This window comes from Ambystoma mexicanum, chromosome 11, assembly GCF_040938575.1.
Source record: "Ambystoma mexicanum isolate Mex_15411 chromosome 11, UKY_AmexF1_1, whole genome shotgun sequence".
In the NCBI taxonomy this organism is placed as follows: Eukaryota; Metazoa; Chordata; class Amphibia; order Caudata; family Ambystomatidae; genus Ambystoma; species Ambystoma mexicanum.
In genome coordinates this window covers 494,822,916-494,845,037 of record NC_090934.1, presented here as the reverse complement: position 1 = coordinate 494,845,037, position 22,122 = coordinate 494,822,916, and the positions used below count along the sequence as shown (strand labels likewise).

Genomic DNA, 22,122 nt, shown 5'->3' with positions numbered 1-22,122 from the left:
TATTGTGAGTACCCAGCAAACTGTGCAGAACCCAATCTCCTAGTTAAAATAATCTAATGCAAGCTATTTTACCTTGAGTAAAGCTGTCACCTGTCATTTTCTAGTTGCAAGCTGCACTTGTCACTTTGAATTTTAACATTCCAAATCCGAAAAACTACCTTTATTTAATCGTTCATAACTCCGTAACCGTTGGGGGCTCGAATGGGAATGGGGATGGGTATTTTGAATGGGGACTTAACGGGTCCTCCGAGGTTGAAATGACCCGGTAAATCCCCATTCAAGGCACCCGGACACGTGTTTGGATAGCACCATTGCTACCTCCAAACTCATAATGACCCCCAATGTCTTGCTTGATTAAGCATTCCTACAGGTTGTACCCGAGTCGGAGGGTCAGAAGAGAAGAGGGACATTTTCCTTTTTAAAGAAAGGGCTCATGTATAGAAAGGATGTTCCTTCAGAAGTGACACCAAGAACACAGCTAGTGGTTCCCCAAAGACACAAAAAGATAGTGCTTGAGATCGCACACTCACATTTTACAGGAGGATATTTAGGCCAAGACAAAATTCAGGCTCAGGGATACATGTCAACACAAAATCTTTTTGATCCAGACTTGTGAAATCTGTCAGCGTACCAGTACTCTCTTACCACCACCACCCTTAAATCCATTACTCATCACTGAAGTACCATTCTTGAGAATTGGGATGGATATTATCCGGCCCCTTGTAAAATCTAAGTTAGCAAACAAATAAATGTTAGTGATACTTGACTATGCCACCCGATAACTGTCTCACAATATACACAGACACACACATATGGATTTGTGAGACACTGGCTTGGGCACCCTTTTCCGTCTGTTTTCATGTTATGGCCAGGTCCAAATGGGGGTGCTTCGGAAGTGCCAGTTGCCTGATTTTGAGCTTCATCTGTAGTAACATCACATTAAATGTGTGTTGTATGGGGCCTACCACTGTCATTTTTGGTAGTCTTCTGAGATGTACAGCCTTAATTGTGCATGTAAATGAGTTGCTGTTGTAATTACAATAAAACAGATGTGTGCTGTCACATCTGTTCCCAGCAATTAAGCCCAGTTAAAAAAACAAGCACTAACAAAGACTATATTTTAGGCTTTTGCCTGGGTAATATAGGCATTTGTGAGGAACAGACATTATGTGATTGGGTGCTTATACCATACTATGTTCCAGCTGTTGCCACGTTATGGGCAGTTCCATTATGGCAGTGTTTGGGATATGTCTTTTCATGTATTGCTAGGTACCTCTATCCTGTCGTAACATCAATGTGTGTGTTCTATAGGGCAGGCCAGTGTTTTTTTAATGCAGTCTTCTGAGATGTAATGCCTTACTTATGTATGAAAATGAGTTCCTATTACAATTAAGATAAGATAGATTCCTTGTTCCTTGCTCTTAAGTCCTGTTAAAAACAAGTACCAACAAAGTTAAACATTGTGGCTTTTTAATGGAAATGATGCAGACGCCTTCTGTCACATGAGCAAATGTGCAACTCGGAACTCATAGGGGTCTGGCCACGCCTTTAAGGGTTGCAAGATTCTTGTAAAACAATGCTGGATACAATGGGAGTACTGAGCATTACTTCCCTGGACCAGTACATGAAAGTGATTTGGAGAGAGAAGTAAGGGATTTGGTGCACTATACATCTCTGACACTTTAGTCCCTCAAAGTTCTATTTGTACAAAATGCCACATTCTCCATTTACATGAATCAGGGCTGGTCTGTCAGCAATCATCCCCTTAGGATAGCCTCTTTCAAAGTGATATATCTACTGAGTGTTTATTCCTATTGTTGTTTTTACTTAATTGTATTTGTAAGATGTAAGACACTAGCAAGCAAATCAACTCACCTCAGGGCATCGAAACCTCACATCAGTCCGGCTGCTTGACCTGCTCCCAACAGTGAAACCTTAAAAAAGATAACAAACAATTAACGATCTTCCAGTAATCAGCGTTTGGGGTGTAATGATAAATTAAGCTTTTTTATCATTTCATTTCCTTTGCTCAAGATTCAAGATGCATTAGATTACTTCTCAGAAAGATTCACACCCTCCATGTAGCAAAAGGCATGTGATAGAAAGTTGGCCTTCACAAGGTAGAACATTATTTGCATGTTCATTGATGTCCTCTTTATTTTGGTAAATGAATGCTCATCAATCATAGATTATTTTGCTGATGAAGGGAAAGTGCACTCCGAGTGGGGAGCTGCAGTGACTTCAGTTCAGCTTTCAGTAAACATGGTCAGGATTGTGAGCTTCGTTAAGGTCGACACAAGTGGTGGCTCAACAGTACTTTAGTATTAAATGTAAGACTATATCAGAAATTATCATTCAACATCATTCAACGTCTATAGGACTGAGGAATCCATCACAGTTTTAGATTTGGATGTTTTTTGATCCCTTTGAGCGGCTTCAGATGAATAAGCTACTTGACATCTTGAAATGGTTTAACCCATGACATTTAAAACATAATTCAGTCTTCAGTAAATATAAAGTTTGCTGCCAGATTAGCACTGCACACTTCAATTAGCTCTCCAGTTGTGTTGTATCCTTTTAACTTCTACCTTAAAATCTGCAAACGGTCATGTTTGTGTCAAGATTGTTTTTGTAACCATTATGAATTATCTGTTGTATCTGCTTATCAAGGCTTTGTACATTTCTTCACTTCAAAACTCAATCTCACCTGGTTCATAGTGCAAAATTAATTTCTTGCAATGGATCTTGCACCACAACTGCTTCAACTGAACTTTAACACATTCTGATATGTTTTATTCTTGCAGAAATGAATCCTCTAAATTTCTGTCCTTCCCTAACTATCTGTGGAAAACAGAAGAGGGGTTCCTACAAGAGTGACGGATACCAAATTAATTCGATCATTTTTTATGGATCCGTTTTTTACAAGCATCAGATCTTATTTTTCAGGTTTATGCCGTGCACAAATTATTTGATCACACGCTTAACATTTTGATTTAATCAAAGATTCTCTGTTTGGAAGTTGTTTTATATATGTTATTTTACCAAAAAAAGACACACAATCACAGTGTTATTAACAGTAGCCAGCAATATATAGTAACCCAAGAAGGGACAATCATGTGTGAAGAGATGCAGAACCAAAGTGACAAAACAAATTAACTCTAATATTAACAAGAACAACTAACTACAATGTTTCTTAAAAGCAACACAACTTAATTGTGAGATAGTTCCCTATCTATCTCTGGCACTTTATTCTACACGTTTGGCCTCTGTTGTTTCTTCTTCCTTTCCTTTAATTTGGTTGTTATTGTACCCCTCGAGCTGTTATCCAATATATCTCCTATAATACCTTGTAACATGTTAGAATTTGGGGAAGAACAAATACTCTCAGCTATGTTGCTCTTTTATTGAAATAACTTCTTTGCCCACTCCAATTTGACTTCTGCTTTTCACATTTAATAAAAAAAAAACTGTATACATTTTGGAATATTTATGTATTTATCAAGCATGGGACCAAAGCCTTTCTATTCAGGTGGAGCTTGACTTTGCTTTCTTTCATACTATTGATTGCTCTAATCATCTTCGTGACCTTGCATCTTTTGTAATCTATGCATTAGTTTGGGTAAATCAAACATATTTACCTCCCAGTATTATGGGTTTCTTTCATGGGTTCAAATAACTAACTACTCACAATGTGCTTTAATTTATCTTTAAAAGTAAACAGGTCTTTCCGATCTCTTGTTTTCTCCAAATAAGATGCCAGTGCCTTCTGACATCTCCCCTTTTAACACACACGGACATCGCGAAAGAGATGACATGCAAGTGCTCTTCTCGTTCTCCCCTTTCTTGGTTAGGCGCATGCCCCTCTGCCTGTTTACCTTCTGCCAGCTGAATCAAGGGGGAATAACTTTCCTTACTTCAAAGGATTAAATACAGAAATTACTGTTGGCTGCTACTGCTCAACTCACAGGCCACTCACCATGGCATATTATCTTCCTGAACTTTTTAAAACCCATCACCTCAGAAGTGAGCATTTGTCCATAATCTTCGAACTTTGCAACAGTACATTTTAACAGCGACAAATGTCTGCTTTTTGCACCATTTTTTTGACATGTTGTATTGAAAACATGCAGACCTTTATTCCATGTACCTTCTAAAACTGTTACATGTGATTTCTTCTTTCACATCCAGGGACTCGACTCTAGGCGCTAAACAGAGCGCTTCACTGTGCCTTTTACTGACGCGCAGGTACTATGCATATTCTGAATTTGTCCTGGGCATCGGTGCAGAGCACGACACAGAAGTCTCATAAACTGCCTTTAATCTGGCAGTTTTCCAAGTTTATGGGCGTTGTTAAAGTTCTCAGCCGCATTTTCATAAAATAGCGTGCATTTCACAATATAACGAAAGTGCTGCAGAGATCACCCTCCTGGCACCCACCTTCCAATCATTCCCTTGGCATGCAATTCCCAAACCCACATCACATCTCCAATAGTCTAGAAAGGCATGCATATGAATGCAGCTGCTAACCAAGGAATGCTTCACATTATTAATTGCAGGTCCTTCATTATCAGCAAAGGCCTGGCACTGTTTCATGTGTATCCTATACTGTCCTGTCCAGCCATGGCTCTGTGGATCATGCAGGTTGAATCAACACAGCCCAAAAACGTGGCCGGGGTGTGATATGAGGGAGCATGATGCATTTACTGCAGCAATCCTGGGGCCGCTCCTCCACTATAACGAAACTGCAGTGAGCAGACCGCCACCAAAGGAGCTGCCGTACATGCGAACGTGTCGCCAATGTGGAGGAGTGGCACCAGAATACACACTGTAAAGCTTTCCAAAATTAGTGGTTGCCAGGTTGCTTTCCACTCAATCCCAGCAATCGGCGCACTCTTTAGGTAAAGTGGCGCTTTCTGTGCTTCCTCGTAAAAGAGTGTTGATTACCGAAAATGTCAGTAACTGTTCTACGACTTTTTTGGTAATTAACACCTTGTTGAGAATCGGGCACTGAATATTTATTTACAGAGAATTGAACAATTCAGAGCTTTCTGGTACTATATCGAGATTATAACCTAGCATACTGAGCATACAGAAAAGGCTTCCTGGCTGAAAATCAATGATAAAGAAGCTGGCCCCTGTACTCAGATTCCTCGTCAGTCTGAGCAAAATTGAAAGCGAGTGGAAGTTGCATATACATCTATAGTGCTGCATTTTATAAATGTTATATGAGGATAAGTGTCCTAGATATGGGGTATAAAATGGTGAATGTCAAAATCAGTTTAGATTTTGATAACAACAACGCTTTTAAGAAAAATATGGCTCCAACGCCCCACAGATAATAGAAGAAGCGTAATGGTATTTTTCTACACATGCAGGAACGTTCTCATCCTGGGTCTCACAAAGACCCTCAAAAATGTTGAGCCACATATTCATATTTGTGTGTGAACAATTGTCATCAGAACTATATACAACGTCTTCCCATTGAAAATACCTAGCCCTATGCAAACATTTTTAAAAAAGTAACGCTAGTCTGTTTTTAGCCAGATACATCTCACACATTATAGAAGTACACTTGATTACTTCAGTTGTGTTTAATGTGTTATGTTGTTTAGGATCACCAAACTCACAGCACATCTAGTCCCAAGAACATTGGGTCTCATTATGGGTTGGCTGGTACATAGTGCTGTGCAAGTAACTTAGTGGCATTACAGGAAATCTGGGGCGTTCTCAGACTGGCCAATGCACCTCCTGTTTTGGCCTCTTTAACTTCCATGAAAACAAAATACCCACAAGTTGAATATATTTGATATGTACACTTGTGGGCATTATGTAATTCCCGAGTAGAAGAATGACACAATAATGTTATTTACTGCTAGTAGTTGACGATCCATTGCTCGTATCCTTTCTGTACCCAGTGCACATGTTCCAGCACTGCAGGGTATTTGACCTTCAACCTTTTTCTGGACGATTTTTTGGAGGATAAATTGGGCATGCAAGGCACTAGCATGGCAGCTGTGTTCGAATTGGACAATATCCGTAAGAGGTATTACACATACCTGCCTCCACTAAAAGGTTTTTTAAGGGGTGAATGACACATCAGAGTATATAATGTATACCTTCACGACAGAGGTGACAATGCATAGAATTCAATTTAAATTAGCAACCTTTGCCCACAATGTATCCATGTTGTTGCGCCTGTCTTCTTTCCATGTCAGGTTGTTAATCATCTATCAACTTGTAATCTTATAAGTAGGATCCAAGAGTTGTCTCTCCGTCCATGCAAACTAGTTTCTAAAGGAGGTCTCTGATTCAGAACGCAGGCATCTAAACTCTGAAATCATCTTTCTACTGATATTAGACACAGCTCCTCCTTGCTCTTCATCCAATCCAACTGAAGGCTCTTATGCCATAATATGCAGCTCGGCCGAACAGTCATTGCGCAGGGACCCTTTTGTGCACTACACACATGTACTTAATCAACCAACCTCTAAATTAGGAGGAACAAATATCGGGTGCTAAAAGGAGTACATGTTGTCACTAGGGTCAGTAATATCCTCTTCTTCACAAGAAGACTCCGTTTCACCACCCTCCCCAAGCTCCTCACCTTCATCCTTCTTCTTGGTTTTCCTTTTCTCGTTGCTTCTGGGACTCTCCTTTTTTTTGTGAAGATAGGGACTTCCACGGAAGGATGCCACCGTGCCACCGTAACAGGTGCGACAGGGGTTAACCCTCCATGAACGTCAAGATAGGGGAAATAGCCAACGGCACAAAAAAAACCCTTGAGAGACTTCCACACAGTGATCGTGGAGCAGCCTTGAGTGGACCGGTAGAAGTGGAGAACGTGGAGTAGTATCAAGGCGGCAAGGCAATCTGAAAGGTAGGCTGAGGACTGGTTCACTGGCGGGCTGTTGAGTACAAGGCGAGTGGCGGAGACAATCCGAAAAGACAGCTAGAGGTCTGGTACACGGTCTGGCTAATAAGTACAATATGCGTGGCAGAGACAATCCTAAAAGGCAGGCAGAGGTCTGGTACACGGGCTGGCTGAGGAGTACAAGATGCATGGCAGAGGCAATCAGAAAAGGCAGGCAGAGGTCTGATACACTGGTGGGCTGTAGAATACAAGGCGAAAGACAGGGGCAACTAAAAAGGAAGGTCGAGATAAGAAAACAGGATAGTAAGAAAAAGAATCCGAAGAGAAGGTAGAAGCAAGCTGAAAATAGGAAGAGAAAAGGGGAAGGGACAAAAGGACAAGGAGACTAACATGGGAGAGAAGGAAGAATCGGAACAAAGGAGAGAGAGCGTAAGAAGGCGCAAAAGTAGAAGGACCAAGCGGGCGGAACAGAAGCTAGGAAGGGCTCCCGGAGGAAACCAGGGAAGGACGGACGTGAGGTCCGAAAACGGGAACACACATAGCGAGAGAAACGGCAACACGGGTGGGTAACCAGGCAACGTTGCAACGCGTCCGTAACCCAGAAGTGGCTGAATAAATACCTCCGGTTACGTGCGCGTGCAAGAACTTGACCGGTAACACCCGCAAGAGGGAGAACATGATGGAATAAGCTATGGCGGACCATAGCACCAGCGGTTCCAAATCCACCAGCCTCACCGAGACATGACACATGTATAAATTGAACTCATCACCCTCAAGCAGCCTTTGGCAACTACTAACCAGTTTATGTAGGGATACAGCATAGCACCCCCCTTTCACAACTTTTATTTCAATTATCTGTTTTTTATAGGGGTGGGGGGTTAAGGAATGTGAAATGGGTTCCGGCATGACTTGGACGTACATACATTTTAGCATTACTCGTTGTGAATGATGTTTTTCTACTGTAGAGAACATTATGGTTGTAGGGTCATGATCTCCCCTGGTATCCTGAGTATGTGCAGCAGTACCCTCCCTTTTTCTTTCCTCTATATTCGGCTGACCAACCATACCTTTGTCTTTCACGTGAAAAGGGTTTTGTAGTCTCGTTTTACCTGGCACATTGCACATGTTTTACTTGCCTTTCATGTTGGACTGTCATTGTATTTCTTCTATTTTTATGTTGGTTTCTTCTTTTTTCACCCGTTCACTTATGTATGTGATGTTTTATACCATCACCACTTCAGCCACTAGCTAAAGATTTCGAGAAAATATGTAAAGCGTTACTGTGTAAAATAAATAATTAAGACCCATGCCAATCAAGGATAACTACTGTAAGGAGAAAAGTTTAATTCACATGGAAAACATGCACATTTTATTTGTACTAAAAGTGAAGAAAAAAAAAAGAATACACCTAGTTTGTAACCTCTGAAGCGGCGTTTATGAATGTCATATTCACCACCTGTCTATCTCGGCATCAGCAAATATCAAAACAGAGATTGATCTTGAATTAATTGGCAGCCAATGTCTGTGGCTTAACTGGGGATGTGGAGGTTCTGCAGTACATGAAGCCTTGAAAGTGTAAACGTCAGAACGTAAGTTACAGACATTTGCAGACATACAAATAGACAGGAGCTTGAAGCATCTTTTTTTCGGAAATCGTTGGGTTATCACCCATGTGCGAAAATCGTTGGTGGTTAAAGAAGGATTGGGAATCAACCCAGTCGGGGAAAAGGTCAAACTCAAACCGTTACTCTCGTGTTCTAATCTTTAGATGTAACCTTCTCTTGAATTGAATTATTAATTTCATGATATATATTGGGAAATGAATGTGTCCCACCCAGCCTGGTATTTAAATGAAAAAGTATGTCTGAAAAAGCTGCGCCTGTCTTTTTTTATGGCAGTTAAGCAAGTGTCAAGAGGTCTGACATGGTTTCAATAAAAGAATATTTTAAACACAATACATTAGTGTTTGATGTAGAGGGTGCAGGACTGAGTAAAGATATGATCCTGTATTTTCACATTACAATTCAGCTGTGTGACAAAATGCCATCTGGTAAGGGTGGGATAGCTGAAACGTTTCTATTTTCAGAAATGAAAAGATGCAAGTAATTATGTTTCTGAATAGAAGTCCTTCTTATAAGAACCAACTTTCATACAGCCCCATGTCAAAAACATAGCAAACCGTTGCAGTGACTGCAAGTGGCAGCAAGTTAGCGTCACAGGTTATACGTGCATTCCTAAATAGCTGCCATAACACAAAGTTCCCACAGGCAGAGGTGGCTTTTTAATGTTCTGCACCGCTGGATAAAAACATAATTGTATAGCCATGTAGCCAGGTAGCAAATTAATGTCTAAATGTAAGCCGTTTCTGCTCATTACATGGTGGGTACTGAGTTAACACAATTATATAGCTACAAACACTCAATGTCATTTCATTGCCAGCTTGATGAGGCAATTCATTCATGACATGCCTGGGTGTGTATTACAAGGCTGGCCTGGTTTACACAAAAGAACAGTGTGGGAACATGCAAGATTCTCTTTGATCCCCCAGAGGAGAGTTGACACCTTGGTCAAGGGCACAGGAGCCCTCCCTGGGAGTTCCTATGGGATACAGCACTTCAGAATCAGTCCTGGTTTGCCTATGGCACTCTTACACCAGGGGGCTGATTATTGGGGTCATTTTGAAATAGGCAGACAGAGGAAGAGGGTGGAGATACAGTAGACCAGAGGAAAGGTTTAGTCAAGAGAACAATTTCACCATCTTGAATTTTGTTTGGGCTCACCAAGCCACCTGCCTCTCCCCAGACAAGGCATTCTGGGCATTACATCTTCAGTGAAAAGACACTGGTTATAGTAGTCTGGACTGGACCCCTAATGATAGGCTTACTCTGGGCCAATCTTATGTAGTATTGTGCCTATATGAGGGGAGCCTCCCCTTAGTTGACTCATCTTTAGACTTGAAGACAAGAGGGATTGCCCTGGAAATATGTTGGTGATACAGTGTAGTTCAAAGTCCTCTGATACAAAGGTGATGGCAGAGACTTCAAAGATTGAAGTAAGCTATTGACACTAAATATCCTTAAGGCCTATGCAGGAGGACTAGCTAGCTGGACAAGGCCTACTGATTATGAATGGCATGCCCACTTCTCTAACAATGCCATAGCATGGATCAAATCATTCTTGTCAAACTGCACAATGAGAGTCTTCTCTGCCACTGCAGCAGCTAAACCCACCGCAGTTACCTGTGGAGTGCCTAAGGGCTTATGCGTGTCACCTACCATGTACAACACATTTACTAAACCTCTCTTTGACAAACTGGACAATTTGGGTGTCACATAGACAAACTATGCTGATGACACCCAAATATTAATCCCTATATCAGGGGACTACACAGCCAATGCAAATGCATTAAGTGCCATATATTTCACTATCCAACCCTGGATGGCACAAAATAAGCTTTGTCTTAATGATGATAAGACTGAGATACTCATCATGGGCAGCCAAGCCAAACTTAAAAATCTGTCCGCACTATACCAATCCTTCAACATTGATGGAAACATCATAACAACAGCTAAAGAGGTCAAGACCTTAGGTGTCTATCTCGACTCCCCAATTACACTATCACGCCAAGTCAATGTGATCATAGCGGCATCTGCGTATACAGCTACACTCATCAAAGCCTGTAGACCATATCTTATAGAAGAGAACCGCATCACTCTGACCAGAGCTCTAATTCTATCCAGGATCGATTATTGCAATGACATCTTTTCCGGATCGTCAACAAAAAATATCACAAAACTCCAAATCATGCAGAACAACGCCCTAAGAGCAGCTCTTAATATTCCTAAATCAGACCATGGGCCTCATCCCGATCCGGAAAGAACGGTGGTGGTAAATCCGCCACCACTGTTCTTTCCGGACTGGCTGATTAAGAATCCTGCAGGCGGGAGGTGTCACCTGGCGGGTTTAACACCATCCCCCTGCAGGCGGACATGGAAACACCAGTTCTGTCATAGACAGAGGTGGTATTTCCATGGTCCCCATCCCCATGGAGACCTATGGGACGCCATGGGAATGGGGACTTACAGAATTCCACCTCCGGAATTCCCGGGTCACCGGGGTCGTAATGCCCCGGTAATTCCGTGAATCACGGAGGCGGAATGGTAACACGAGTCTGCGGTAACCTGCCAGTTTTTTCGGCTCGGTTACTGCCGGACTCGTAATGAGGCCCCATATCTCCACCACCAGAAGAAACATTCATTGGCTACCAGTGAACGACAGGATTAAATTCAAAGTACTAACAATAGCCAAAAATGTCTCTCTAACTCTGCCCCACGTTATCTCTCCTGTCCAATAACAAAATTAAAACTGCCAGATCTACGTGCACTGCTTATCTTGGCCAATTAACAAAACCTAGATTCAACAGACAAAAAGCAGGGGGTGCAAGCTTCCCCGTTGTGGCAGCCAACTATTGGAACGCCTTGCCTGTAGCTATAAGGCTGGATCCTGCCCTGCTATCCTTCCGCAACAAGCTAAAAAACCTGGCTCTTTACATAGGACATCTAGCCCACTCACCCCACCTGCAAATAACTTAGTAGATTCTACTCTAGCCCATGACCCCACAGCCGCTGTAAGTAAATTCTGAAGTATGCACTATATGTGATCTGCATAACCTGTAAACAAATGTTTAAGCCTGCTGAATATGTAACCACAATCATAAGACTGCCAAACATGTAACCATCTTCTTAAGCTTGCCACGACTGTAACCACAATCTTAAGCATGCACTATCTATGATCTGCATTACTTGTAACCATATTCATATGTTTACCAACATGATACTAACATAATTTGTCATGCACTATGTAACCACTTTGCTTAATCATGTACTACCTGTAGCCATATTCTTAAGCTGATGCGCCCAGTTGTCTGCGGGTTAGGTGCACAATACAAATGTAATAATAAATAAATAAATACACAAATAAATAGAATACAGGACTCACCTTGCCCCTGAGTACCTGGACTGCATCTGTCAGTACCCATAAAACTAAGAAAGGGACTAGCTATCAATGCTTCACAGAAATTCGTCAATGAGGTTTGGGCACCCTTGATGCCGACAGAGATGCAAGGGAATAGCTGGAATCATCTCCACCCTCAACACCAACGAATCTGCATCTCTGTCTTTTGATATATGCCAACACCCTGACGTCTCTGCATAGGAGCTCAATTGAGTCTTATAGGATCCCCAACTAAGCATAGGCATGCTGACACTAGATTCATTGAGCTCTAATATGAGCCCACTGCAGTACCCCAATGCTAAGGTGAGCCAGCTAAATCGACTCACCATCAAAGGCAAATGTCTGCTGCACCCGATGATGCTGTGCCTTCCAGCACCACCGAACAACCCGCATGCTGTCGCTGCTGCTAAACAGCACTGGAACACATCGCCACAGATCCCTGAATTAACCTAAGTGCAGTGCCGAAAGCCTCAATTTTCCTGGTTTGACACTGAAAAGTCTGGCTCAACATTTTTGAGTGACAAAGAAAAACATGGAAGGTATTTGAAGAAGCCGTGATCCTTGATTTGCCTTATAGAACCCTAGTGACCATTAAGCACCCCTTTTCTAACTTTTGAAAGGTTACTTTAGTTTGAAGATTTGAAGCACTTACCCCATTAGGGTAATGTTATCTTTAAAAGTCATATGTTTGTATATAATATAGGGGGATGAGAGTCTCCCTATACTTACGTTGAAACCCATCATCCATAGGAAATGCTGAAAGAGTGTACCGAATAGCTTTTGAAGCGTAGGGTGAACCAATGAAAAATGTGACATTCCGAATGCCGGGGTAACCCAGAAATTGAACATTTTGTGCAAATCCACAAGGTTGTTTTCACTTTTTGATTCATTTTCCAATAGGGAACATGTCAAATTTTTGCTCAAACACACAGCCAAAACCGCTTGATGGACTTGTGCCAAATATACAGGCAGGCACCAAGCTCTTGAAGGAAATCCTTTGCTGGTTTGGTGTAAATCCGTTCAGTAGTTTTAAATTGTTTTTATTTGGCATAGAGCGGGATTCCCCTTTGCCCAAACAGATAGTCATATCTCCCAGGGTGTATTGCTGGTGTCAAGGTTTTTCATTTATGAAAATACACCTTTATGTGAATCGAGAATCAAGTTTCTGTATCTATTTTGGAAAGTGCTGTAAAATTATATTAGGGCAGTAGGCCAGTTTTGAGGACAGGAAGACAGGTAAAAAAAAGGATGATTTGTGAACGTTTTGGGGATTGGAGATAGTGTTATTTTGTTTTGTTTTGTTTTTTAACGTGTTTTTCTGACTTTGAGAATCGGCACGGACAGCTGAAAAAAAGAAAACATAGTAAATATGATTTTTATTTGAATGATGTTTAATTTTTTGTGAATGATAGTGTAAAGGCTCTATGATCTTAAAGTACTTAATAAACACATAATTCAAAACTATAATATATTCCAATTTATTTTATGCATCTATTTTTATATGTATTGTTTTTTAACTTTTTACTTTATGGTTTTACACCAAATAAAGTATTTGTTTGGGTGTTTTTGATATTCAGATTAATAGTTAGGGGAAGAGGAGTATTTTAAGTTAATTTAAAAAGCATTGTTGTTTTTTAACACAAAAATACATTGCAGGGATTTCTTTCTAAAGTAACTTGAAATGTTTGGGATGGGGAGTTTGGGGAATATTAATGATGTGAGGCTGTTAAATGTGTTAAAGAAGCTGATTTTGCTTAATAAGTTTGAAAAAAGTGTGCACTGAAAGTTTGTGGGAAGTCGATGCTTGTTAACTATAGCCTATGTTTTGATTGGACAAACTTTTCATGTGAATGAACAGTACATATCCCAATTCTTTCCGGATGTCAGCACTCAAGATATCAATATTATCACACCTAGCTCTTCTTTGTCACTGTAAATAATTAGAAAACCCTACCCGAACTCCTACATCCTTCTTCCTCATCGCTGTACTAAATAGTAATCTTACCTATTTACCCCAACTCACCTTTCCACATCAAAGTACTCCACTAACTCAAACTCACTCTTCTTCATCACAGTATCACACTATGTAACTCTTCCTCATTGCAATACACCAAGTCACTCTTTCTCATCAGTCCCTCACAAACACCACGTTACTCTTCCTCATCACAGTACCCCACTATCACCAACACACTGTTCTTATTCACAGCCTGCCAACTGCCACCATGACACGTATCCTCATCACAGTAACCCCTTCAACCATGTCACTCTTCCTTGTCAAAGTCCCTCACTACCACCAACTCACTCTGTGTTCACAGCCTGTCACTACCACCATGCCCCTTTTCCCCGTTACAGTACTACACTACCACCACCTCACGCTTCCTAGCTAGAGCACCCCACTACGACTTTCTTACTAACCCTCATTACAGACTCCCACTACCACTGCCTCACTCTTCCTTGTACCAATCCCCATTACCACTATCTTACTCTTACTTTTCAGGGTACCCCGCTACCACTTACTCACACTTCCTCATCACAGTATCCCACTATCACCAACTCACTCTTCCGTGTCACAGTACCCCATTAACAACACACTGTTTCTCATCATAGTCCAGCACTATCACCACCTCACTCTTCCTTGTCACAGTATCCCACTATCACCAATTCACTCTTTCTTGTCACAGTCCACCACTACCAACAAATCACTCTTCTTCATGATCACTCTTCTTCATGACAGTACCCCACTGCCACCAACTCTCTTCCTCGACATAGTCCTTCACTAACACCACCTCACTCTTCCTCATCAAAGTTCCCCACTACCAGCATCTCACTCTTCCTCTCACCGTATCCCACTACCACCACCTCACTCTTCTTCATCACAGTCCCTCACTACCACCACCACACTCTTCCTCATCACAGTACCCTACTACCACCAACTCGCTCTCCTTCAGCACAGTATGTCACTACCACCACCTCACTCTTCCTCATCACAGCCCCCCATTACCACCATTAACTCGTCATCATCACATTTCCCAACTAGCTCATTCCTCATCACAATCCCCAACTAAACAACTTCAGTTTCCTTGTCACAGTTCCCAACTAACCCCACCTCACTCTTCCTCGACATAGTACACCATTACTAATCCCTTCTTATCTAATTGGCACAAAAAAAAGGTGAACTACTTGATAAACCTGATGCTGCGTATCTGAAAAACAGATATTGATAATAAATGATCTGATATGAGTTATGTTATCTGAGCAAAAGAATAACTTACAGGTGGTGGGAGTTATTGCATAAAAAAACACCTTGAAATTCAGTGAAAAAACTTTAGGTGAATTACTGTTACGTTGAAGCAATCCGATTCAACAAAACATTTGAAATTCAGTGAACAAAAACGTTAGTTGAGGTGCTGATTTAATGCTAAGAGGCCCCCATTGCACAGGCCCTAAGCACCCGGATGACTTCACTGATGACATCACATCTGACATCACTTAAGGCATCTTCAGTGATTCAATGGTACAGCAGAAAACACATGCAGGTACGAGAGATGCAACAATTAAAAACCTTGCTTCTGCATATAAAGGTAGATTTAAGTGCAACACTTGAATGGAGTTTGCTAATAAAGATGCTGTCCATTTACCGCAATGGCATTCTTACAAACGGGAGTTACTCTTTCTGAAATGGTCATTTACCATGATAAGGTACTCCAGTGCCTTTATCATTCACGTATGCAAAGAAGACATTTTGGTAGTACAATTATGACTTTGCCCCGAATCACCAAGGAATACAACATACATGAGCATGAACAGTTCTGAAATCATTGTATCTTCATATATCAGACTTCATAATTTCAGTATAACAAATCAAACCCTGTCAAATGGTAAAGGTTAAAGCAGGTGGGCTGTAAGGGTCAACAATGTTACAAATATGTTCATGCTGTGAGACTAGAGTAGCTAATGTACTGGATGGACGGAAGTTATACTCGTTTTTGTGCCGGGGTTTGCAGCTGGCATTCTCCTAAATGTTTTGGGCTATGAATCGCATAATCCCTCTGTGATGCTGGAAATGCATTGGAGCGACAGGGCCGCCTCCCTGTCCTTGTCCTGTAGTCCTTTTTCATTTGTGTTCTGTATTGTTTTCTGCCCAGGAGTCCATGTTGGACTCCTCGCAGTGCAGCTCTTCCTGTTTTTGGTTTGGTGTACAGACCCATGGGATACCCTTATGGCACCCATGTGTGGGGGTATAACCCTGTGCCCGTAGTGTATGTTTCTGGTCACCTATGTGTGGCCCACAGAGCGGGGTATGGGCTGGTGGCAACTCCACGCTGAATTTGACAGGTGCTCTGAGTATCCTCCATTTTGGGATACCCAGGACCTGCCATTGGAATCAGTTGAATCTTGATAGGAAACAAGATGGCCCATGTGGCCTCTTGCTTTCTATTGTCCGTTACATTGTTTTCCTCCTGGGAAGCCCTGACACTGTCCCTTCCCCCAGACTGGCTGTTATGTGGAAGTTCCATATATGGTGTTGTTGTGAAGTCCAGGCCAGACTGGCTGGAGCATTCCCAGTGACTGTATGTTGTGGGTACACCCTGTGGGTGGGACCTGGGTGAATGGAGTGTGTGACCAATATGCACTTCTTGTTGTGGATGTCTGCTTTCTGCTGTTTGACACAATGACTGAGACAGCCCTGCCCAAAACTGGTATGAATGCAGTGTGTAGTGTTACATGGCTGGGTACTTGTCTCAATACACATTGCTTGTTGTGAGTGTCTGAGAGGGAGGAGTATGGCCTGAATGCACGGTATGCCAGATTGGCTGATTAACTGCTGAATGCCCTTCTGAGTGATTGGTTTCCTGAGTGTGAGCAGCAGAATGAACGGGAGATCAACTAATATATCTGGGGACCTCTCACTGCTAGAAATATTTCAGAAGCTGAAGTTGAAACTGACGCTTAATCTCGAAGCCGAGCCTGAAGAAGAAGGTTGAATGCTGTCTCTCTTCGCCAAAATCCGAAAGCCGAAAGACATTGAGACTGATACAAGGGAGGACCTGGTTAGGTGCCCTCTTCCCGTGCTCTGAGGGACCATCAAGCACCGCTAACCTTCGCTGAAGCACCCTGGAAGTCAGACCCTCTAAAGGCTGCTGACCGGAGACTGGGACCGCCAAGGAGAACGAAGATCAGCACCGGACATTCTGTCCAGTCGTCGACCAGGGTTTGCAAATTTGCTGTAACCGCTGGAGGCCCGTCGAAGCCGTGTTGCCCAGAAGTGGGGACCGCTTGGACGTTGTGCCGACGATGACCGGAGCCACACGCTCCTTTGCCTAAGACTTTTGATTCACGGACACGCACATCCGCACCGCCTTCCGCCTTATCCAGCCGGAGAAGGCCAGGCTGTCGACACGCCGAGGAGCATCCGCCGGTGGGTTTCCCACCACCCAATGACCGTAGAGATACCGGACGACTCGACCCCTTGCTGGGCCACAGTTCTTCACAATCACTTTGCGGTCCTGAATTATCGGCATCGTGGTGCCCCGCACGCCTCTTCCATGCAGGACACCTACGCTCCATCGTCAACAAGCACGGCTGGGACCAAAGCTGCAGCTTCAATGCCGAGTTCACTTTCTTCGAGGGATCTCCACGATCCGTGGCTCCTGCTTTAAAGGGAGCCACTCAAGAAGGATCTGTTGATGACTCGTCATCGAAATCTGCTATTCCAGGTACATTGGGTTGGTATAAACATTATAGAAGGAAATAAGACATATAGAACAGTTTATGGACTGGGCTTGTGATATATCTTTACTTTACAGGTTGCCCAGTTGGGGGAATCTCCACACAGAACTGTGTCTAGTGGTAGGGGCCAGTATTCTGCCAATTGTTCTAACCAACTGCTTCTCCTCCTATGTCTATTGTTGGTTACATTTATTAAGTGATTTGTGTGACATTTAACCAGAGTACAGTTGATGCACTTTAATGAAATTTTACAATATTTTTGGTACCACTTAGAACTGTACATATTTGTCATTGTAGATTAACTGAGCACAAAGTGAGTTATTGTGATTGTGTACATAACCTTGAACCTTAATCATATAAAGACTGTGTTTTGACTAATACAGTGTGTGGACATTCCTTTGTGGGGGCTTGGGGACTACGCTGTACTTAAGAACCAGCCTGCATCACCACCTGAGACGGCAGGCCTTGATTGCTCAACTACATTACCAATAATAGAGAATCTTGGCTGGGGTCCTCTATGCTTCTCCTCTACCACATAGAGAGCAGAAGTACAGACACCCCCCTCCAGTCTTTACACTGGTGGCAGCAGTGGGATGCTTATGGTTTTAAGAATCAGTGTATAACCGTGCCACTTACAAAATATTTGCACTTTGTTAAATTGAGGTTTAGTTGTGTACAAGATAACTGCATTACAAGCAATGGAGTCTATTGCAAATGGTAAAATGACTAGGATGAACTTAGAGGCTCTTGCTAGTGCTTGTGAAGCCAGCGAGTTAGACTTGGTGGATAAGTCTAGGGCTGTGCTGATAACTGCCCTGGTGGACTACCAGACTGATGGTGAAACTCTTGAAGGGGTGGATGCAACCAACGAGGACTCTGCCCCTAGGGTTGTTGCTGAATCTGTTTCTGGGAATGCCACCATTCCTGCTGCCGCTGTTCCAACCCCCAGCAATTCTGTGGAACTTGAGTTATTAAGGAAGAAATTGGCCTTTGAATACCGCAAGTTGGAAATAGAAGCTGAGCTTAAGAAAGAGGAGCTGGCACACCAAGTGGAACTTTAAGAATAGGGATCTTGAACTCAAACACAAGGACACTGAATGTCAGAGAATCCAGCTAGAGAAAGCTAGAGTGGAGACTTCAGCTAAACCCCTTGAGAGTGTAAGGTCCCCAGCCACTAAGTTTAAGAACGATTTGGTTGGTGTGTTTGTGGAGGGTTCAGATATCCTCCAATGGATTGAAGAGTTTGAAATGGCTTGTGCACTTCATGATGTTGATAAGAGAGATTGGGCTAAGTGTTTGTTAAGCAGAGTGCCTTAGACTGGATATGACTATATTCTGAAATGAAGTGTGGAAGAAAGGGGTCAGTATGAGTGCATGAAGTCTGCTTTGATTGCCAGGTTTGGCAAGACACCTACCCAATACCTCAAAAGGTTCAGGGATTTTAAGAAAAAGAGAGAATGGGTTTCAGTGCGATTTTGGAGGTAGCCATGCCATTTTTAGTGGCATGGCTACCCCCAAACTCGGGCCAGGTCCCGCAAAAGGGGACTTACCTGGCCATTCCAACCTTGGAGGGCCCGATAATTCCCTTTCGCGGGACCCAGCCACGGTATGTCTCCATTCCCATTTGAATAGGGCTCAATGGGAATGGAGAGGATGCTAACAGCGGGCCTGTTAATGACGGGCACATTGTTAGCATCCTGTACTGCTAGCGGGTCCCGCTCTGCACATCTGGTCTGGGATGGCATCCAGAGTGGGACCCGCTGCAGACCTCGTAATGTGGCAGCACAGAATGAACGGTGCCGTTCCCTTACCGTCACCATTCATTCCTCGGTTGCCAGCCTCGTAATGAGGCTCAATGTGTCTTGGGTTGACTGGGTGAGTGCTGCGCTCATTAACATGATGAGGTGGATTGATGGATACAAGGAGAAAACTTTTGTTGAATTGTCTCACCTTTTGTTTTTTGAGCATTTTTCTGAAGCCTGTTCGCCAGAGCTACATCCGTATGTTGCTGACCAGAACATTTTGGATCCCTTTAAACTGGCTAGGTTGGCTGACAAGTGGGTCTCGCACCGGGTGTCCCCTAAGGACTCCAGTGGAAGGACAAGGACAAAGAAAAGGGGACCTCTCAGAAAGCTGAGGAGTCCCAGAAGCAATCACAGTCGGGTAAAGCAAAACCTTCCTCTCCTAAGACCCAGAAATCTAGTGGGGATAAGTCATCTGTGGCTGTGGATGGGAATAAGAGTAGTGGTCCACCTGCTGCAAAGCAGGCTCCCAGTGGTTCCAGTACTGTACCCTGCATTCCTGGCACTTGTTGGGACTGTGGGGCTCTGGATCACAAGAAGGGTGACCCCAAGTGTAAAGGTAAGGCACTTGGACTCCAGGCTGTCAGCCTGACCTACCCTTACCCCATGTCTGAGGTGGAGGCCACTGTCCTCCCCTCCTCTACAGGGATCACCTTTGGTGCTCCTGTAGAGATTTCCGATTTCCTTAGTGTCCCTTGGGGCCTGGGACCAGTATGTGGAAGTACTGGCGACTATCCCACAGAACACCCGTAGGTTTTTGAGAAGTGTCCTCTTGAATGGCCAGCCTTCTACTGGTTTGAGAGACACTGGGGCAAGCATGACAGTGGTGGACAGGACCCTGCTCAAGCCAGATGACTATGTAGGTGCTCCTCTGAGAACCACCAGGTTAGCTGGTGGGCATCCCAAATTATCGCCTGTAGACTTAGATACAGTCATGATTGGAGACATGACAGCAAAGCTTCTTGTCCTAGTTCAGGGCAATGTCCCTGCTAACATTCTGTTAGGAAATGATCTAGTAGAGTTGGGGTTGATCTCAGAAGGTCTCTCATGACTGCTGCTGCAGTCACTAAGTCACAGGTGACACAGGGTCTGGCTGTGAGTCAGGTACCCGAGCCAAAGAAGACGGAAGAACAAGAAGGCCACCTCTGTGAAGGGGGCTCCTTCTCTTCCTGCTGTTCCTACAGCACCCATTGGGATCCACGCTCCAGACCGGCTGGGTCCAGTGGAAAACCCAAACTCAACTCCTGAGGGAGAAGAGACAGAAGACTGTCCTTTGGGAGAGGTTCTCAACCCAGAGGACCACCCAGAACTTCAATGCCTGTTGGCTGAAGGGGGAACCTCCCGGGGGGACTTCTGTAAGAGGCAGAGAGAGTGCTAATCTCTCCGTGGTCTGAGGAAACAGGCCCTGTCCCAGGCACAAGGAGAAATGCCTAGGACATTCTGGATCTATTGTGAGGGTGTCAGTTCTCTTCCTTTATTATTACTGTCAGGTCTCCTTTATTATTATAGTACCCCTTTTATTAGAGGTTTATAGGTTGATAGTCTGTGAGGGTAGGACGTTTTCTATTGTGGTTGGTTTAGCCTTAACTACTTAATACAGAATCCTGGTTCTAGCCCAAGGCAAGATTGAGTTTCTTAATAACAGCTCTGATTGGCTAGAGAGCACAGCAGGACAACAATGAACATTCTAAACTGTCACTCTCTGCCTTTCATCATCATAGCCCCAGCTGAGAGGTTGAGTGTAGTAGCTGCTCTTGCTGAAGACTTGGGCCTTGTTGATTTAAACTTTCTGGCCCTAGCAGTCGAGCAGCTACTCTTCTGGGGTTTCAGGAGAAGAACCTAGATTGTCAGGAATATGTATTAGAGACTGGAAATCCTGAAGTTCATTCAAGACTCATTCAAGAGATAAGTGACTTTCATTCGGATTTTGAAACTATTGCTCAGCTATTCATCTAGAGACATTTCAAGTGAGAAAATGTAAAATGTGTGCTTTGAATTGTAACTCTGAACTGTTTAATTGAGTGTGCAAACTTTGGCGTTCGTTTTTAAAGTAAGCGCAAGCTTTGACTAGTGAACGCATCGTTCGTAACATGTGTGACGTGTTACCATAGGCGCACGGTTAAACTCCTGCACGTGCATAATCACTTCTACTGCTACAAGCTTTCTTCAGCACATGCGCGCGTCAGAAAGTGCTACGGAATTTCCAGCGCATGAGTTCTTCAGCGAGCGGGACCTACTGTATGTCTGTTTTCCAGCGCGTGTGTTTTCAAGCGCGTGTGTTCTTAGCGCGAGTGTTCCCAAGCGCGGTTATTCTTCAGAGCGAGTGTTCTTCAGCGTGTGTGTTCATCTGCGCGAGGGATTTTCAGCGCGTATGTTCTTTGGCTCACGGGATCTCCAGCGCATGAGTTTTCCCAGCGCGTGTGCTTTTAAGCGCGTGTGTTCTTTAGCGCGGGTGTTTTTTACAGCGCGTGTGTTTTCTAGTGCGTACGCTCTTCAGCGCGTGTGGTTTTCAGCGCGTGGAATCTTCAGTGCGTGTGTTCTTCAGCGCGTGTGATCTTCAGCGCGTGTGTTCTTTTGTGCGCATGTTCTTCAAGAATCCACGTACTCAGTCACAGGGTGAACTTGTTTTGAACTCAAAAGAAAATAAGGAACAACAGAATTCATTAAAGACAATCTTTACTGGAACTATATTCAGTTTTTAAAGGC

The 22,122-nt window shown here is 43.3% G+C and overlaps 1 long non-coding RNA gene across 1 annotated transcript in view; it reads right to left on the bottom strand.

Annotated features, from left to right (window-relative positions):
• Positions 1–1,875: 1,875 nt before the first annotated feature.
• Positions 1,876–22,122, bottom strand: part of LOC138504732 (uncharacterized) — a 359,822-nt gene continuing 339,575 nt past the window's right edge. Inside the window, exon 3 of the long non-coding RNA XR_011279933.1 lies at positions 1,876–1,934. This is a non-coding gene — a long non-coding RNA (uncharacterized lncRNA). The remainder of the gene's footprint in view (positions 1,935–22,122) is intronic.